The sequence below is a fragment of the Onychostoma macrolepis genome, chromosome 02 (genome assembly GCF_012432095.1).
Source record: "Onychostoma macrolepis isolate SWU-2019 chromosome 02, ASM1243209v1, whole genome shotgun sequence".
Classification (NCBI taxonomy): domain Eukaryota; kingdom Metazoa; phylum Chordata; class Actinopteri; order Cypriniformes; family Cyprinidae; genus Onychostoma; species Onychostoma macrolepis.
This window is the reverse complement of record NC_081156.1, coordinates 15,688,078-15,705,140: the sequence shown is the minus strand read 5'-3', so window position 1 is coordinate 15,705,140 and position 17,063 is coordinate 15,688,078. Positions and strand designations below refer to the sequence as shown.

The following is a 17,063-nucleotide window of genomic DNA, read 5'->3' as shown; positions in this document are numbered from 1 at the left end:
TTATGTAATTTATATAAAATCTATTGTAGGTAAAAATAGAAACACTTTTAGGAAAAGTCACAAACCAGCAAGATTGTATTTTTTTATTCAACAAAGTTATTGTACATATACATTTCAAAACGGTCATTTTGACCGTCATGGCAGTTCTAGTGTTAATATTCACAATCATACTCACTATATTATGAAATATCTGATATTCCGATTCTGAAATATGTGCAAGTAAATGTATTTGGTAGTTTAAACACTTTTATAATGACCGCGTTAGTTGATCTATACCGGGTGATGGGCGCCGCCATGTTTGTTCACGCTGAGTCTGAGCTGTGGGGTTAACAACACGTAAATTCATCCTCTCCTCCCGAAACACGTTAAAGTAAGTCTCCGGTTAAACTGGGAGAAGAGCAGAGTAAACTTTAAAGTTATCTACACAATCTGTATATGATATCAATAAAACATGTCGTCAGATTATATTTGTAAGGATTATTATTGCTGCTTCCATAGACATCAGCGTGTATTTTGCTAGTACTTATGTGTATTTAAATGTCTGAAACCTAAAATAAGCGTTATATGGTTGAAAACACAGAATATTTGTGATAATATGACAAGAGCTCAGCGCGTGCGATCTGGCTCCGCGCCAGCCAACGAGCGAAAGCAGATTTGAATTCAGCAGTTGATGAGGTGACGCACTGAACGTTCTAATCACACCGGTGTGATCGCTCGCGAATCGCGCCAAAGAGTAGGGGGAGAGCGGGGCACAAAGTAACACTTTTTGACTTTCTCAAATTGTGTAAATCCACTTCGTGTTCAGAGTATTTATCCACAGTAATTTCACACTTGTCTAGTACAAATATGTCGCTTTGTTTCATAAATACAGTGTATACGTTTTTCTTTATTTACCCTCAAAAATTGGAAGTGAAAGGTGACAACATGCCCCATAGGTGGGGTACATTGTAACAGCTGAGGGCACGTTGTAACATGACCATATGACACCCTAAAATGTTATCTGATCTTATGAAAAAAATATACAAGACAAACTAAAATATTTTGTCAATAAAATAAAATAATTATTTATTTTAAATAAAATAATGGCGTTTTTAATAATTAAAAGTAATCTGATTTTTGAGTTTGACAATGAAAATATTGCAATCATGCCAGGGACAGCCTACATAAACGAGCCAAAATGCATTACATGTCTTCAAATAATCATTTCTGAACATTAACCAATGATTGTCAGTCTTTATTCACTTGTTTCTTGTCATTTCTCATTAAAATGTATTAAAGTAGATAGTGTGAATTACATCGCTAATGTCATATAATAGCACGGCAGGGCAGATTGTAACGCAGTGTTACAACTTACCCCATCTGTGCAACTTTAATTTAAAACCGGTTTGTGTCTTCTGCTAGTTATCGAGGCATTAAAAAACGATCTAAACTGATAAATAACAGATTGGAGATTAAAATAATAGCAGATTTGTCTCATTTTAAATTAGTAATAAAAACTGAGATGAAAAATTTACTTAAGCTTTGAATTTAGGTGCACTTTTTTTCTCTATATAATGTTGATATGGTAACTAGCAAATACTGTAAATTTGGTTATGCTAGCATGTGTGGAAATATTTAAAAAACGTGTGTTACAACTAACCCCGCGTTACTTTGTGCCCCGCGCTCCCCCTATGGCCAAATTAGCCAGATAAACATTTAAAGTGTTGAGTTTGGAAAATGGACCAGAATTATTGATGATTCATCCTGAACTACACAGTTTATTGTCCAATCAGATACTTAATAAGAATGTCCCTCCCCCAATGGCTCCTCTAAACAACTAGCAAGTACCAAATCAACTTAAGTAATTTCCTGCTAAAAACTTCCTGTTTTAATTCGAAAAACAATACATCAACAGGGAAAAAACATGCAATTTCATTGGGTTTTTAAATCTGAAGGTTAATAAAATAATGTTAGAAAGAACAGGCAGTAATCTGCATTTCTCAGTGGTTGTGGTTGTAAAATGTGCTGTGCGTGGACTTGGGTGGGAACAAGAAGTAGACATGAAGGGGGTGGATAGCGTGTGCAGTGTGGAAGGTTGTTCTCCAGTGAGGGCATCCTCTGAGCCAACCTGTGGTGTGTGTGTGGTTGCGGCCTGCAGTATATCCAGCCCTCAGCGAGAGCAGATCTCGTCTCTCCTCAGCCTGTCCACAGTAATGTCAGAGCGGTTCTTCCAATGACTGCCTCTGCGGCTTTGATTTACACCAGCTCCGCCTTAAACACTGCAGATGGGTAGACGCTGTAGCCACTGCTCTGTATAGACCAAGCCATTGTCTCTCTCTTTTCTTACAATTTGGTCTTGCGACCAGCAGAGGTGTTAAAGGGATAGTTCACCCCAAAATGTGAATCCTGTCATCATTCTGTTACTTATATATGACTTTCTCACTTCTGTGGAACACAAAAGAAGATATTCTGAAGAATGTTTTGACTGGTTTATCTATATAATGAAAGTCAGTGGGGTCCAAAACAATGTTGTACTCGTTTGATGGACAAAAAGCACTGAGACATATTTCAAAATATCTTCTTTTATGTTCTGCAGAAGTGAAAAGTCATAGAGGTTTGGAATGATATTAAGGTGAGAATTTTTTTATTTTATTTTATTTATTTTTTGGGGTGGACTATTCCTTTAAAAGTGCCTTAGTTAATGTTACTTACTCCACTGGCTGAGCCAGAAACTTTACATGCTGAACCGCTCAAACAAACAGGGTAATATTAAGCTTGGAGAGGAGAAAATATTTTAGCTTCGGGAAAATGACACACTTCACCTTTAAATGTAATATTACATGTGACATATTTACAGCTTACAGGAAAATTTAGAGTAAAATGACAGAACCAAATTAGCAAAGTCTCGCTTTATTCAAAGCTTGAAACTAAACCCACATGAATTGTGGGTGGTCATTTAGTCTCCACATGTTTGCATTTTACAGGGGTAGTTTATGAAATGTATTGTGGACAAACTTGGGAGTCCTTTTTTTAGATTAGCACTGAGTGCTAGCGAGGCATTTTTGTGTCTTGAGTTATTTCATTTTAATGTGTATGTGTGGCTCCTCATTGTTTGCCACTCCTGGGATGGAAAAGCGCAGCCACTCATTTGCTCCATAGTGAGTCATCTAGCCTTACGGTGTATCAAGCCGAGCACTACACTTGCCACTGTTAGTAGTAAGTCATGGGGCCGTTTGACCGAGGAGAAGTGGGTAGAGCAGCTTCAGAGCTGTCAGATAGTATTGTTCTGAGAGGGCCCTTTCCTACCAGCACTTCCTTGCTGATAACCCCACAGGAGCTTGACCCCTGTTGCTTGCGCTGTGGTGTGTTTTTATTGTAGAGTAAAAGCATATGTCAGCTCAAAATTGTCAGTGCTTTGTAGTTTCGTTTAAGAAAAACCCTGCAGTCTTCTGGAGCTATTTATATGGGATATTTGGCATCAGCAGCCCTTACAGTGGTCTTGAGCTGTTGTTGATGCCCCCCGCTTTGATCTCCTGAACATTCCAAGTGTGATTAAATGTGTTACAGCGAGCAGTTCAGTTTTACACTTTCAAAGATCAGTTACTTTAAATGGAATGTAGCACTTGACCCAAAACCAATCTGACCCAGATCACTTTTGAACTCCATCATGGGTTGCATAATGCTATTAGGTATGATTATGAGGTTGCATAATAATAGTCAGTAATGATAACAACAACAACAACAACAATATGATGATTATTATTAGCCTATTGGATCATGCTATTAGGTATGCTGCCTATTTAAACTTGTAAGACCTACCTGACTTTTGAAAGTTATCTTGGCTATGGATTATCACAAAATTATCACGGTTTTCACAAAAATATTAAGCAGCAAAACTGTTTTCGACACTGAAAATAATAAGAAGTGTTTCTTGAGCAGCAAACCAGCATATTAAAATGATTTCTGAAGGATCATGTGACACTGGAGTAATGGCTGCTGATAATTTGGCTTTTACAATTATACATTATATTTTACAATATTACTGTTTTTACAGAATTTTTGATCAAATAAAAGCAGCCTTAGCGTGAAAAGAAAAAATATTTTACCAAAAAGCTTGCCAAGCCCAAACTTTTGAACTGAAAATCAACTGTCTGATACTGTACCGTAGTGCTGAAACAATGCTTTATTTGTAAATAATAAATCAAGCTGTTCGTGCAAAGTTGCCAAAAATGCACCAAAATGTAGTTATTTGTGGACTGATAACATCTTTTGTTGAAGGTGTGCTCTCTTATTTTAAAGTTTATAGCCAGGCCAGGGCGAGAGCATGGACAAAAGCTGGATTGATTTTATCAGATGTAATTAGCCTAGCAGGCTTTGCTAGTCCTGCTGGAAGTAATCATTAGCCCCTTGCTAGCTACATCTTTAAGAAACATATGTTCTCTGTTTTAATCCCTGAGCTGTAAACTACAACTCTTAAAGATGACCCAAGGAGCTTTTCGTGAGGCTGCACGGTTCTTAGTATGTTTGGATGATACTCATGATTTTGGCTAAGACTGTGCTGATTTATCAGAAGAAGTTTGTTTTAAATTATATGTCAAGGTTATTCCAAAGCAGGGCATGCTCAGCTGTTTTTAATTAAATGAGCTGATGGGAACGTAGTTCTGTTACATCTGAATTTTTCACCGTAGAGTTCCCTTTTTTTTTACAGTTTGTTAACTTATTAGCAATGACAGATGTTATACATCACATCAAATATCTTTCATTCTTCAGTTTGAACCTTAAAATTGGTGTTTGAAACAGTCATCCAGGTCTATGATTTCCATCCCTTCGATACTCTTCTCCCTAGACATTACACTTAGACTCTTACTAAGCTCGAAATAGTTTTGAATTCCTGTATGAAAGACTGTGAAAGTAAAAACGTACGTCAGGCCAGTGGAATTCACTCTCCTTGACTTTGGGTTTGAAGGGAGTGCAGACTGACTCCCCAAAGGAGGAGTAGTCTTTATTAGATTAGAATATTGTTCTATACAGTGTTGGAAAATGGACAGTGGTAGACATTTTATTAGCTTCATATTCATATATCAGTCTGTCTATGTAAACAAATGAAGGAACACTGTGCGCTGTGGTTGAATAATGTCCTATTGAGTGCGTATCAGGTCCATCAAATGCTGCTTTTAGGTAAATTATCTTAAATTTGGAAAGCTCAGGGGCCACAAAGCAGGATCCTTGTATCCTCAAGGGCCGCAAACCAATTTAGTAAATCGTATAGTAAATCATTTATAAAATTTCACTTGTATGGCGAATAGACAATTTAGTGAAAACTTTTTTTATTTTTTTTATTTAGTTTAGTTTAATTTAATTATTAATTTTTATGTACACTTTTTTTATGGTACAGTTAATAATATGACAATAACAAGGCCCTGTTTACACCTGATATTAAGATATGCTTGGGCGATTGGGTCACAAGTAGACAAGAGAGACACATTTCCGGTTATATCTGGTGTTTTAATCTGTCTCTTTTGTCCACTTTCGACCACTTCTTTCCAGATTATACGCAGGTATATATGGGCTTTTTCTTTGAATCTTCAGTTAGATCTTTCAGTCTAATATTGCAAAATAAGCTATCGCAATTTACATAATATCACAAAAGGAGACAACAGAAAATGATACAGAGAGCAGCAGCTTTCGTTCTTCTCTCATAGCCACAGAACTATGCCGAATGTTGTGGGGTTGTGTTAGAATCAGGACTGGAAAGAGAACATTGTGCATTTTCCTTTTTTTCGCCTTCAAACCAAACTTACGATTTCAACTGGCAAAGTTTAAATCCCGTCTGACTAGCGTGCTTTAACAACATGTCCCATAATAAGAGGAGAGGGCAGCTGTCTTCAGTGACTGTTCAAATGCTTTTAACCACATGATCGTTTAAACTACAAAAACAATTTAGTCAAATGCTTTTTTGACTACCTCTGGAAGTGGTCGAAAACGGACAAGCTCAAAACCTTTCAGACCCAGTTTATACCTGTACATAGTGTTGTAATCTGATTAAAATGCACTTTAATTCCAGCTGTAACATGGCCTCAGCATAGACTACCTGTTATATGAAAGGGAAGGTCACTGTAATAGAACACGTGGTGTTCAACTACGCACGTGGTAACAACTATTAAGGCTCTCTTGCACAATAAAGTGCCTTTCAAAAGTGATCTGATATAGAGGGGTTTATGTTGCTGTACAAAGTGTGGTTCCTCTAAGTCTTCTTTTCATGCAGAAATCTGATCTCAGCGTCTGAAGCGTGCTGGAGAGAGAGGAGTCAGGGTTGAGTTGAAGTTCAATGTGAGAGATACGTTTCCATGTTGAAGAGGTGTCTCGGGGTCACACACACACACCCTCATACTTGCATATATATATCTATCCATCTCTTTAATGTGGTTGCTTATGTTGGTGCTGGCTATACTCACTGTACACACTGACTGATACTGCAGATAATATCTTTTGATTTCATGAAGAACTGTTGATGCACACAATGCTATCATAAATGAGGAGTTTGTTTTTTCATGTTTACATTAGATGTTTCTGTAAGACTTGCCTGATTTAGTTGGATCAAGTGTGCATTTAAATTCAAATAAGGTGGATTTGTGGTTTAGTTTCCATACCTGGAGTTTATGGAAAGAGTTTTTAAAACCTGAAAGAAGACATTAAAAGGTCTCTGCAAGTCTCCTTTTGTTAACTTTATAGATATATTGCTTTGGAAATATTTAAGTGAACTGATATCTAACGAATCCGTTTGAAAATCCGTTGTTATTACAGAATAAATTAACATTCCTTGAACATTATTAAAGCAAAATGCTTTGCACTTTATTTCTCAAATAAGCTGCAAGTTGCAGAGCGATTTGAATGAGGCATAAAACAGATATAAAGTGACATGTTTTCTTTCTGCATTCCTTGCCAGGCAGCTTTATTGCTCTGTAGATGGGCTTTATGTCAAAATGTGCACCCTGCTGAGAATGAATTCTGTAAAGAGCTGCCTTGTAGAAAACTAGAGCGTCGTTGTTCTCTTAGCAATACACAGGCAGATATGGTTCCTTAATATATCAGTTATTTATAAATAAGTGAATGGAAAATAAATGGAAATAGATTATTGCATGCTTTTTCTGAACGGAAAAGGTGACTTTTGGATCAAACAAATATATATATCCAAAGTTATTAAACTTTAGATGGCACAGTCCGATAGGTCTAACTCAATCTGACATAATGACATCATCACATGGCGCAGCTGATTGGTTCTTTTTGAATCAGCAGCCAAGGAGCTTGCTGCTCAACTTTAAAATACTTGGCTAGTGCTGCTGTAGCAGTTGCAGTGTGCTTCAGAAGCCTCCACCTTCCCCAGCTCCACCTGTATAGATCTGCTACAGGGTGATTCATGTATGCTATATATGTGGGTTATTTCATATATGTTATATGTGCAGCAGCAGTATTTCTTAAATGCTCACAGCAGTATGTTGTGGATGTATTGGCAGTAGCAAGTCTCGGTACTCTGTAATTCAACGTATCCCTATCTAGTATGAATGACCGGAAAGGTTATGGAAAATACACTGAAATTCATTGGTCAAAAGAAGTGGGAACGCTGAAAATGGATTATGGCATGCTTTTCCCCAAAGCACGAAAGGTGGGTGTGACTGTCAGATCAAGCGGATCTTTCATTACAGACATGAAAAATCAAAATCAGACATCTGAGGTAGTCTGTGGCCAACAGTTTCACAGCTGTTACTTGGTCAGTTCAGGTCCCGCTTTGCTTTTGATTTCCTGTCTTTGCTCTAGAGGTACAAAGCACCTGATTTGAACTTTGTAGAGCAGTTCAGTTTGCACTTCTTCTGCGAGACTCCAGTTCAAGTCCAAGTTTTATGATCTGAGCTCTGGACGGCCTGGTCTGGACAAATTTTCTTTGGCATGACACAGAGTGGGTGTTGGAGAAGAAGTCATTGGTAAGGAGGTATGCGGTGCAACACGATAGGATTTGTGAAGTTCCACCCGGAAGATGGCCTTCATGAGTGTGTGCTGAATAATACGCCTCATCTAAACTTTGAGCTTTGGTGGGAAAGAGATGTAACAGTCTTTTGAACTCATCCGCGGCTCTTCCAAGAGAAGGCCAGTCAAATTTACGAGTCCAGAGCTGAATTAATGGCATGGATAAAACAAGATCTGAGAAAGATGTTGCTTAGCTGCTTATATTTCTCCAAGTTTTTGCGACTTCATTATCCTGCAAAACCCATTGTGAGTTATGAACTTGGGAAAAGTGTTTAGACTATTTAAAAAAAGAATTGTTGTAAAAACTCTGAAAGGCCATGTTATTTCAGCGCTGTCACACAAATCATTACAGGGCGACTTGCATTAATAGATAGATCTGAGCTTTATCATTGTGTCCATAAATTATGATGAAAATAATTATAATGCAGATATGCACGTATCCTTCATTAAGAAGGCAATCCCAGAATGCACTGCAACATGCTAAGTGAATCTATCCAAGATAGTGGACAAAGCTAGAGAATTGTTTATTATTATAATGCATACATACACTACCATTGGGGTAGGAAAGATTTGTTAAAGGGGTCATATGACGTTTCTAAAAAGAACATTATTTTGTGTATTTGGTGTAATGCAATGTGTTTATGCGGTTTAAGGTTCAAAAAACATATTTTCCACATACTGTACATTATTGTTGCTCCTTTATGCCCTGCCTTTCTGAAACGCGCCAATTTTTACAAAGCTCATCATTCTGAGAAGCGAGGCGTGCCTTGATTGGCCAGCTATCTAGTGTGTTGTGATTGGCCGAATACCTCAAGCATGAGACGGAAATGTTACGCCCCGTACCGTATTGTGATGCTGTCCCGGCGCAACGACACAAAAATAATAAAACCCATTATAAACGAGGCATTTGTTGCATCCAGTGGGGACATAATTACTGATTATAATGACTTATACTGTCTTTTTAAGCGTCGCGTTGCATCGCGCCACGTAAACATTACCATGTCTGCATTTGTGATCGGAGAAACGACAAACAACAAGTGCTACTCAACACTGCTCAAAACTCGCGTTTGAATAGTCAGTGGCAAATTCTTTAAATAAGAAAACGTACTTACAGGCTGTGAGTCAGAAACGCCAGACTGTCCTTGCAAAGTTGGAATTGCCCCACTTTATAGAAACAGCCTTTGAGCACAGCTGGCAGGCTACTCCCAGGTTCAGGAAATAGTCCTCCGTAAAATGCGATGCACACACTCGAATATTTGGTTTGAACTGTTCTGGAACAGTGTTGTAAATATAACTTAACCACTGATTTCTAGTTGTGTCCTCTTTTGGAAGCCCAAACAAAGTAGTTTTGCTTTCACAACGAATCACAGCGTCTCCAGGACATGGCACCGGCGGCAGCAACAATACTACAGCGAGAATAAAAATCACGCCCTCTTTCACTGCGTATACATTTGGGCAATGTTTTGCAAATCTCCCCACGCAGTGATGTAGACATGTGGGGGCGTGTTTGAATGAGCCATTTTAGGTGGGCGTGGTCGAGTCTTAACTTTTATAAAGAGTACCTCTTTGGTTTTGAGACTTTAGTCTTTGCAACTTCAGGGATCTTATCTATGCACAAACAGCTTGTAACACTCCAAAGAAAAAGGAAAACTTGAAAGCGCATCATTTGACCCCTTTAATGTTTTCTAAATGAAGTCTTATGCTTACCATTTATTTGATCAAAAATACAATGCAATCAGTAATATTGTGAAATATTATTACATTTCAAAATAAATGTTTTCTATTTGAATAGATTTTAAAATGTAATTTATTCATGTGATGGCAAAACTGAATTTTCAGCATCATTACTTCAGTCTTCAGTGTTAATGATCCTCCAGAAATTATTCTAATATACTGAATTGCTGCTCAAGAAATTCTCATTATCAGTGTTGAAAACAGCTGTGCTGCTTAAAAGTTTTATGGAAATGGTAATACATTTTCTTTTTTTTCAGGATTCTTTGATGAATAGAAATTTTAAAAGAACAGCCTCTATTTAAAATGGAAATCTTTCTTTAATGTCTGTATTGTCAATTAAAACAAAAGTGCACAAAACGTTTAAAGTAAAAACGAAGCGGTTTCTCCTAAATGTGTGTGCCTTGTATGTTGCAACATGTTCTCACTCCCAACTCGTCACATATTGAAGCTTGGTCAGGACCACTTGACGTCGCTTTTTGATGCTCAAGGTACCCCTGTAGCGTAATTTTTCGACTTGCAGGGTCCTACATTGCTTTAAATAAGAAACCCTTGGCATCAATATGCCGATGCGAAAGGCACTGGGAATTTTATCATCATGAGGCAAAACGATTGATTTGTGAAAGGAATAGATGCGATCACCATCTCAGTCCGCAGTAAAGCTCATCCTGTGTGCAGTCTCTGTGCGCAAATTCAAAAAATGCCGCCAGAAGAAGCCTTATGTCAGCCTTAGTTGTGAAATGCCTTATGTTTTACTCTCTTCTTCGCATAAAGACTTTGTATGACTTGGAATGCAACCCGACTGCTTTTATACTGCTTGTTTATGGTCAGTTTTTGCAATAAATACCTGTGACTGCACTTATATTTGACTGTTACGTGTTTTAAATTGTTCAGAAGTGGGTAGGATTAGGGTAGGAGTGGGCTTGCTCCAATGAAAGTATAAATTTATATAAAATTATTTCTATTTTTTACAAATGCATGCAAACCATTAAACTAAGACAAACAACTGAAAAAAAAACGGAGGACCCTGCAAGTCAAAACAATGACACTAAAGGGGTACACTGTGCGTCAAAAAGCGACGCCAAGTGGTCCTGACCAAGTTTCAATATGTGACGAGTTGGGAGTGAGAACGTGTTGTATATTTATACTTATTACAGTATTCTGCCACAGAAGTCAGATGACTATGTAGGCTTTGTGCAGCAAGCTCACTAGGTTTTGAAGCATCTCAGACACTGAGGCCTATAGAAAAATTAATTTCTCCATTTGGCAACTTTTCCCACTAGTTGGCTTCACCCAAGTACCAGTGGTGTTGAAAGCTGCTCAGTAGAAAAAGGAAAATTATTGTTTTTCAAGGGAAATGTCTCACAGGTGTCTGTGTTGCAACCCTTCCCAGCACAAGGTTTGGCTGTTTAACAAAACGATATGGATGTATTCGGACTGCTGTTTTGTTTTAACCTTTGGATGTATAAGATGAAGTGCTGCCCATAGTGTCATGACAAAGCTCTATGTCCGTGAGGAGGAAACCGTTTGAGAGAGTTTGGCCACAGCAGAGGTGAGAGGGACCTGCAGCAGGAGAGCAGGGGCTGATTTATCCCAGGCCTTGGGTTTTAGCTTGTAGGTATATTTTCTTTGTCTGCCTGTTTTCACTGCTGCAGAGATTCAGCAGTAGAAGTTTAAGAGAGGAAATTCATTTGATGTCCGTAGACACTTGGCAGAGCATGGCATTTAAAGATTCCCATACTCAACCACACTGTTTTTCTTTCCACAGAGCTTAAGTCTTTGCAAGTCTGAGAGAGGTTTGGTAATGGTATTACTGCAGGTTTTCAATATTTGAGTCATTCTACTGCTATTTTTCCCCATACAGTGCATTAATAATACAAAGGCAGATGTGCACATGGTAGTTCTTGCATGCTAAAGCGCAATGAACTCAATAGGGATGAACAGATATTAAAATTCAGGCTAATATGATATTTATAATTGCTAATTATATTCAGTTAGGCCTACTGAAAAAAGGGTATTTTTTCTATATATGAATAATATCAAAATTCTATACGGTTATGTCTAAAAATAAATACTATTATGTCTTAAATAAAATTGAAAACACTAAAAATAATATATATATATATATATATATATATATATATATTTTAATAAACATGCATTAAATGCTAAATTTAGGTGTCCCATTATAATGTACTGTCTGCAAAACAAATAATAATTTTCAACATAAATTTTTAAGCCTATCATTTGTAACTGTTCGGCCAATATGTGAATGCCAGTGCCTGAATGCACGGAGCTCCCATTCTCGTCTTCATTAGTTTACTGTCTCTATTTAAAAGTTTTAACTAATTAATTATAACATAGAGCTTTTATACAAATATACACTTTTCTGATATATATGCTTTTCTAGATCACTGAAAAAAATGATTAATTTAATTTTTTTAAGGTAAGTGGTTGCAATCAATTTATTTTAGATATTTAAATAAAACAATATAGTTGACTAACTTTCAACATATTTTTATTTTTTATTTTCTAAAATAAATTTTTTGCAACCACTTACCTTAAAGAAATTTAGTATCATTTTTTTCAGTGATACTTTCTCATCTATTGTCGGCATTCAGCAAATACAAATTCAGCTGTGAGATATTCGGAAATGTGCATTTGTAGACATAAAAAATTAATAAAAAAGTACTTTCAAAAAGCATAAAAAATGTATACTCTGTGTAAAACAGTTGGTCCGTGTGAATTAGATGTGTATAGGAGAGTTCAGCTGTCACTGGACATCTGCAGTCAACAAACTTTAAATGCTGCACTATATCCAGTTTGCTGCAATCTCATATTCATGATGATCAGTCATCAGCCACCCTACTCTCTAAAATATCGTCCATCAAAAATCCATATTAGTCGACCACAAATTATTATTATTTATTATTTTATTTTATGTATTAAATTATCTATGTTTTTTAAAAACAGATTTTAAAAAAGAACTTTTATAGGGATAGTTCAACCAAAAATGAAAATCCTATCATTAATTACTCACCCTCATGTCGTTCCAAACCCGTAAGACCTTCGTTCATCTTCTGAACATAAATTAGGATATTTTTGATTAAATCTGAGAGCTTTCTGACCCTCCATAGACAACAATGCAACTACCACGTTCAAGGCCCATAAAGGTAGTAAAGACATAGTTAAAATAGTCCATGTGGCATCAGGATAATTTTTTTGCGCAAAGATAACAAAAATAACGACTCTATTCAACAATTTCTTCTCTTCCGTGTCAGTCTTCAACACGCATTCATGAGAGGATTACTTTTTTGTTTGTTTGTCTTTTATTCAAAGAGAGATTTTCAAATTTCTCAATACGTAAAGTACAAGGAAAGCTGACCACTCGTGAAGAGCCTCAAATCAGTTATGAACGTGTTGGAGGATTCTGGGCCAGCTACTTTAAACTCTTGTAAGCTCTTCAAAAGACTTGAGCTTTCATGCCAAATGACAGGATGATTACAGCGACCGCAGCGCACCCCTGATTAGTGACATGTAGTTATGTGAGGGAGTTGAGAGGAGAAGGATGCTTCGCTTATGTGGAGAAAGAATAAACAAGACCCCCGCTGGACCAGTTTGATGGTGTGGTGCTTTGGTGTGGCATTCATGCAGATACCCAGTCTGCCATCTTTTACTTCAGGACTACCATTATGGGAATGTAGGTGTGGTAGCATGACTACTGTGCTCTAAAATGGCTTATCTAAAGTCTTTTGTGCAATTGTCATTTCCAGTAAAAATGGCAGAAAGGAGAATCATCAGCATTTGTCATTCTGCATCACTAGCATGTGTATTTGTGGAATGCACTTGGAGTATAGAGACCGTTGTCTCTCACGGTTGTTTCCTGTAATGGGGAGCAGTTGAGAGAACAGGAAGTCAGTAGGCAGTTATTTCCATTGTGCCCCAACTTCTCTGATGAGGTCATTGCTTCCTTTTAGGAGGCCAGGAGCTGCTTTATAAGAAGCACGATCTCCAGAATGAATGTGTAATAATATTGGAATCCTTTCATATAATATTGGAATCCTTTCAACTTTTTGGTTATTTGAGGAATAAAAATATGAATAAAATGTATTTATGAATAAAATTTTTTGACTTTTTTCCTTTTAAAAGTGCTATAATCGGGTCCCTGGTGTATCTACCAACCCAGAAAACGTGAAAAAGAACAACCCAGTAATTTGTTTTTGGTAAGCCTTTCTCTGCAAGCTTGTGAAAAACGATTTCACTCCCTCCATGATGTAGAAAGGGGTTTTTATTATAATATTACCGCCCTTTAATCTGCACGTTTCCACCCACGGGGCCACCATTGTGTTTTCGCAAGCGACAACAGTGTACCAGTTCTAACGCCATGGCAGAAGTTTGAACAAAGCATGCTAACTGTTCTGTCTTTGGCTGCACTGATGAGCACAGAACACTGTTTAGAGTCCCAGCCTCAGAGGAGACGAGAGCAGTGGATTTATTGATTTATTTACTGTATATTGCTGCTGCCACACAGATCTAATATAAACATGCAATTTCTTTCCCAGCGTTTACCTTCACAGACATAACCGACAGTTTTTGTAACTCATATTTGTTTTTAACATAAACTTGTTGGTATTTGATAGTTTAAGCGCAATAAGTCATGAAAGAGAACTCACATGCCATGTGACAGCCGCTTTCTGTGCGCGTGCTTCAGATGTGTGCACTCAGAAAACAGTAAATCAGAAGTTTAAACAAAAATAGTTTAAAGTGCATGATTTCAGTGTGATAGACATGATAATCAAAACCAAACAGATGTTTTTTGGCAGAGTCTCTGAAGAACGAGCTGTAAAGACACATTCTGGGCACACCTGAGATTTATATTACATCTTGTAAAAAGCGGCATAATAGGTCTCCTTTAAAAATGATTGCCATTGAGAATTTAAAATTCTGTCACCATTTACTCGCCCCAAAACCAGTACTTCTTTTTTATTATTTCTGAAACATAAAATAAGAAATTTTGAAAAATGTGTCAGTGTTTTTTGTGTGTCCATACAATGAATGTTTTTTTTTTGGGGTGAACTTTCCCATTAGGAAGTAGATAATTTATTCAAAAATGAAAATTATTTCATCATTTATGCTGTTCCAAACATGTATGACTTTCTGTCCCCTGTGGAGCACAAATGAAGATATTTTGAAGAATGGTTTTGGTTACCATTACCAAAACAAAACATCCCTTTCCATCCACATGTATGGAATGGGTTGGTGGAAGACAGATAACTTGTAATATTTCATCCAGACTATGACAGGAACTCTGTAGAAGTACTCCAGTCTTTTTCTGGATTAACAGTATGTTTCCATTTAGCCACGAAATGCGTGGCCCAGTCTGCAGATTAGCTATTTTAGGTTTTGGAGATTAGATCAGCGTAGCACTAATAAGAATCTGTGAATAATGAGCTTTGAGGCCAAATGCTTTGGCTGCTTTTCATGTATAAGGCATAGGGATCATTCGTGTCCAGCCTGGCATCTGACAGCCACTGTGAGATTTGGTTGCTTAGTGGGCCAGCCAATCACAATTCAGTATGACTAGTTTCTTAGATTTTACCTAATCTGTTAATCCTCTGCCAAAAGACCCATTTAAAGATGTATTTGTGTAGAAACTTCATCTCCGTGATCTTGTGGAACCACTCAAAAAATGTTCCATTGTCTTTGCCTTGCACACGGTTCCTTGTATTTAATTTTCTCTGGACGTCATCTGCTAATGTAGAAATTTGTGTGCAGGCAGAGTGTACATGTGGTTAATTTGTGTAAGGGGGCCCAGGCCAGGACGAGGGTGATCAGGCTTCAGACTGTTTCTCCAGATCCTCTCTGCTTTATGCATCACCAGCCAGGCTCTCCAAACTGGGGAGGGGAGTGAATGAGAACAGGGCAGACTGGTTAGGAACATGAAATGCCTTTCCTTCGCCTCCTTTACTGTGGCAAAGCCCTGGTTTGAACACCAGATGTTTGAATATTTCCTTTATGATGTTTTTGATTAAATAAGATGAATCCTGGACTCATAAGGAGGAATATTTCTAGAACAATATTTATGGTGACATGGTTACTTCACTTCTTTATAATATGATAATTAGAGAGTGAAAACATCAAAGAGATGCGGTGGTTTGACTCCTCAGATACTGTTATGAATAAATACACGCAATAAATTAAAAAATGCTGATGCCGGAACTGAACATGTTTTTCTGCACCTAATAATTTGATACCTGATACTGCTTAAGATGGTAAACTTTAAAGCAACTTTTGAACTGTGCAAAAAATTTTTGACATGCTGGATAATGCAGAACACATATAAATTGCTTATTAATATACAAGTTAGTGTCAGAATAAAGAGGGGTAATGTGAGTGATTAGTCCATGTGTTCACTGGTAGTGCATGAGCACAGCTGCTCTTAAACGCACAAACGGTGCAGAGCCCCAGAATCTCGCATGAGAAGCTCCGAAGGCATTTTAATCAAAACAAGATGCCCCTCTGGAAGCTGGAAGGGGCACAGCTGAGACACATGCAATACCAGCGTCTGTCAGGAACTGTGGTTAGACTGACAGATGAGCCAAGCGCAAGGAGTGCCAGGTCTGTCAACAACCTCTGAACGACTCAAATGCTGCTGCTGCAGATGGAAAGAACCCCCTCTGCTGTCATGTACCCTAGTACTTATACATTTATGATTATTTCATTTCTTGGTGTGACGTTTGAGCTTAATAGTTCTGACACTTAAGAAAGGAAGTTTAGCGGAATCAAAGTCCAGCAACGAGGGTCTCTGGCCCCTGAAACCACAATGTTACAAGTTCCCGGGGTTGCGATGTGAGATCAGATTACTGTCTGCTGCCAGAGGTCACACTTGGTGTCAAAGTGGAAGAGACACATCTGAAGACATCAATTTTTGTTTCTTTGAACTAAAACAATGGTGAGATTGGAGACCTGAGGTCATGAAACTGAACTGCAAGAGTGTGAGAATGCGAACTGCATTATTTGAGAAGCTTTTTTATATTAGAGCATCTGTGTTTTCTCTCCAAATAAAATCACAAAAGAGTTCCATTCTGAGAGTAACATGTTACAGGCCCTCAAAAGAGAGAGTGAACGATATTGGATCCCTTTCTGTTTATTACTTGGTATTTTGATTGAGTTAGCAAGTTTTTCCCCACCCTGGTCAAAAGGTATTTTATTGAATATGATTAACTCTTTCTCCGCCATTGACGAATTTTCCAACTTTCTGTGTTTTCATTGGTGCACAGTCGAAGACACTATTACGCATCTTCTGAAAGAGTATTGAATGTCTGGATCAA

At 37.5% G+C, this 17,063-nt stretch overlaps 1 protein-coding gene across 3 annotated transcripts in view; it reads left to right on the top strand.

Moving 5' to 3' along the window:
- The window catches only part of fbxl7 (F-box and leucine-rich repeat protein 7), a 66,815-nt gene that overhangs the window by 37,929 nt on the left and 11,823 nt on the right, over positions 1–17,063 (top strand). Inside the window, exon 1 of one of the 3 annotated variants that reach the window (XM_058745675.1) lies at positions 293–370. The exons of the other annotated variants lie outside the window; for them this stretch is intronic. The gene's annotated coding sequence lies outside the window, so the exon portion shown is untranslated. Of the gene's footprint in view, positions 1–292; positions 371–17,063 lie in introns of those variants that run through there. 3 annotated transcript variants of the gene reach the window in all.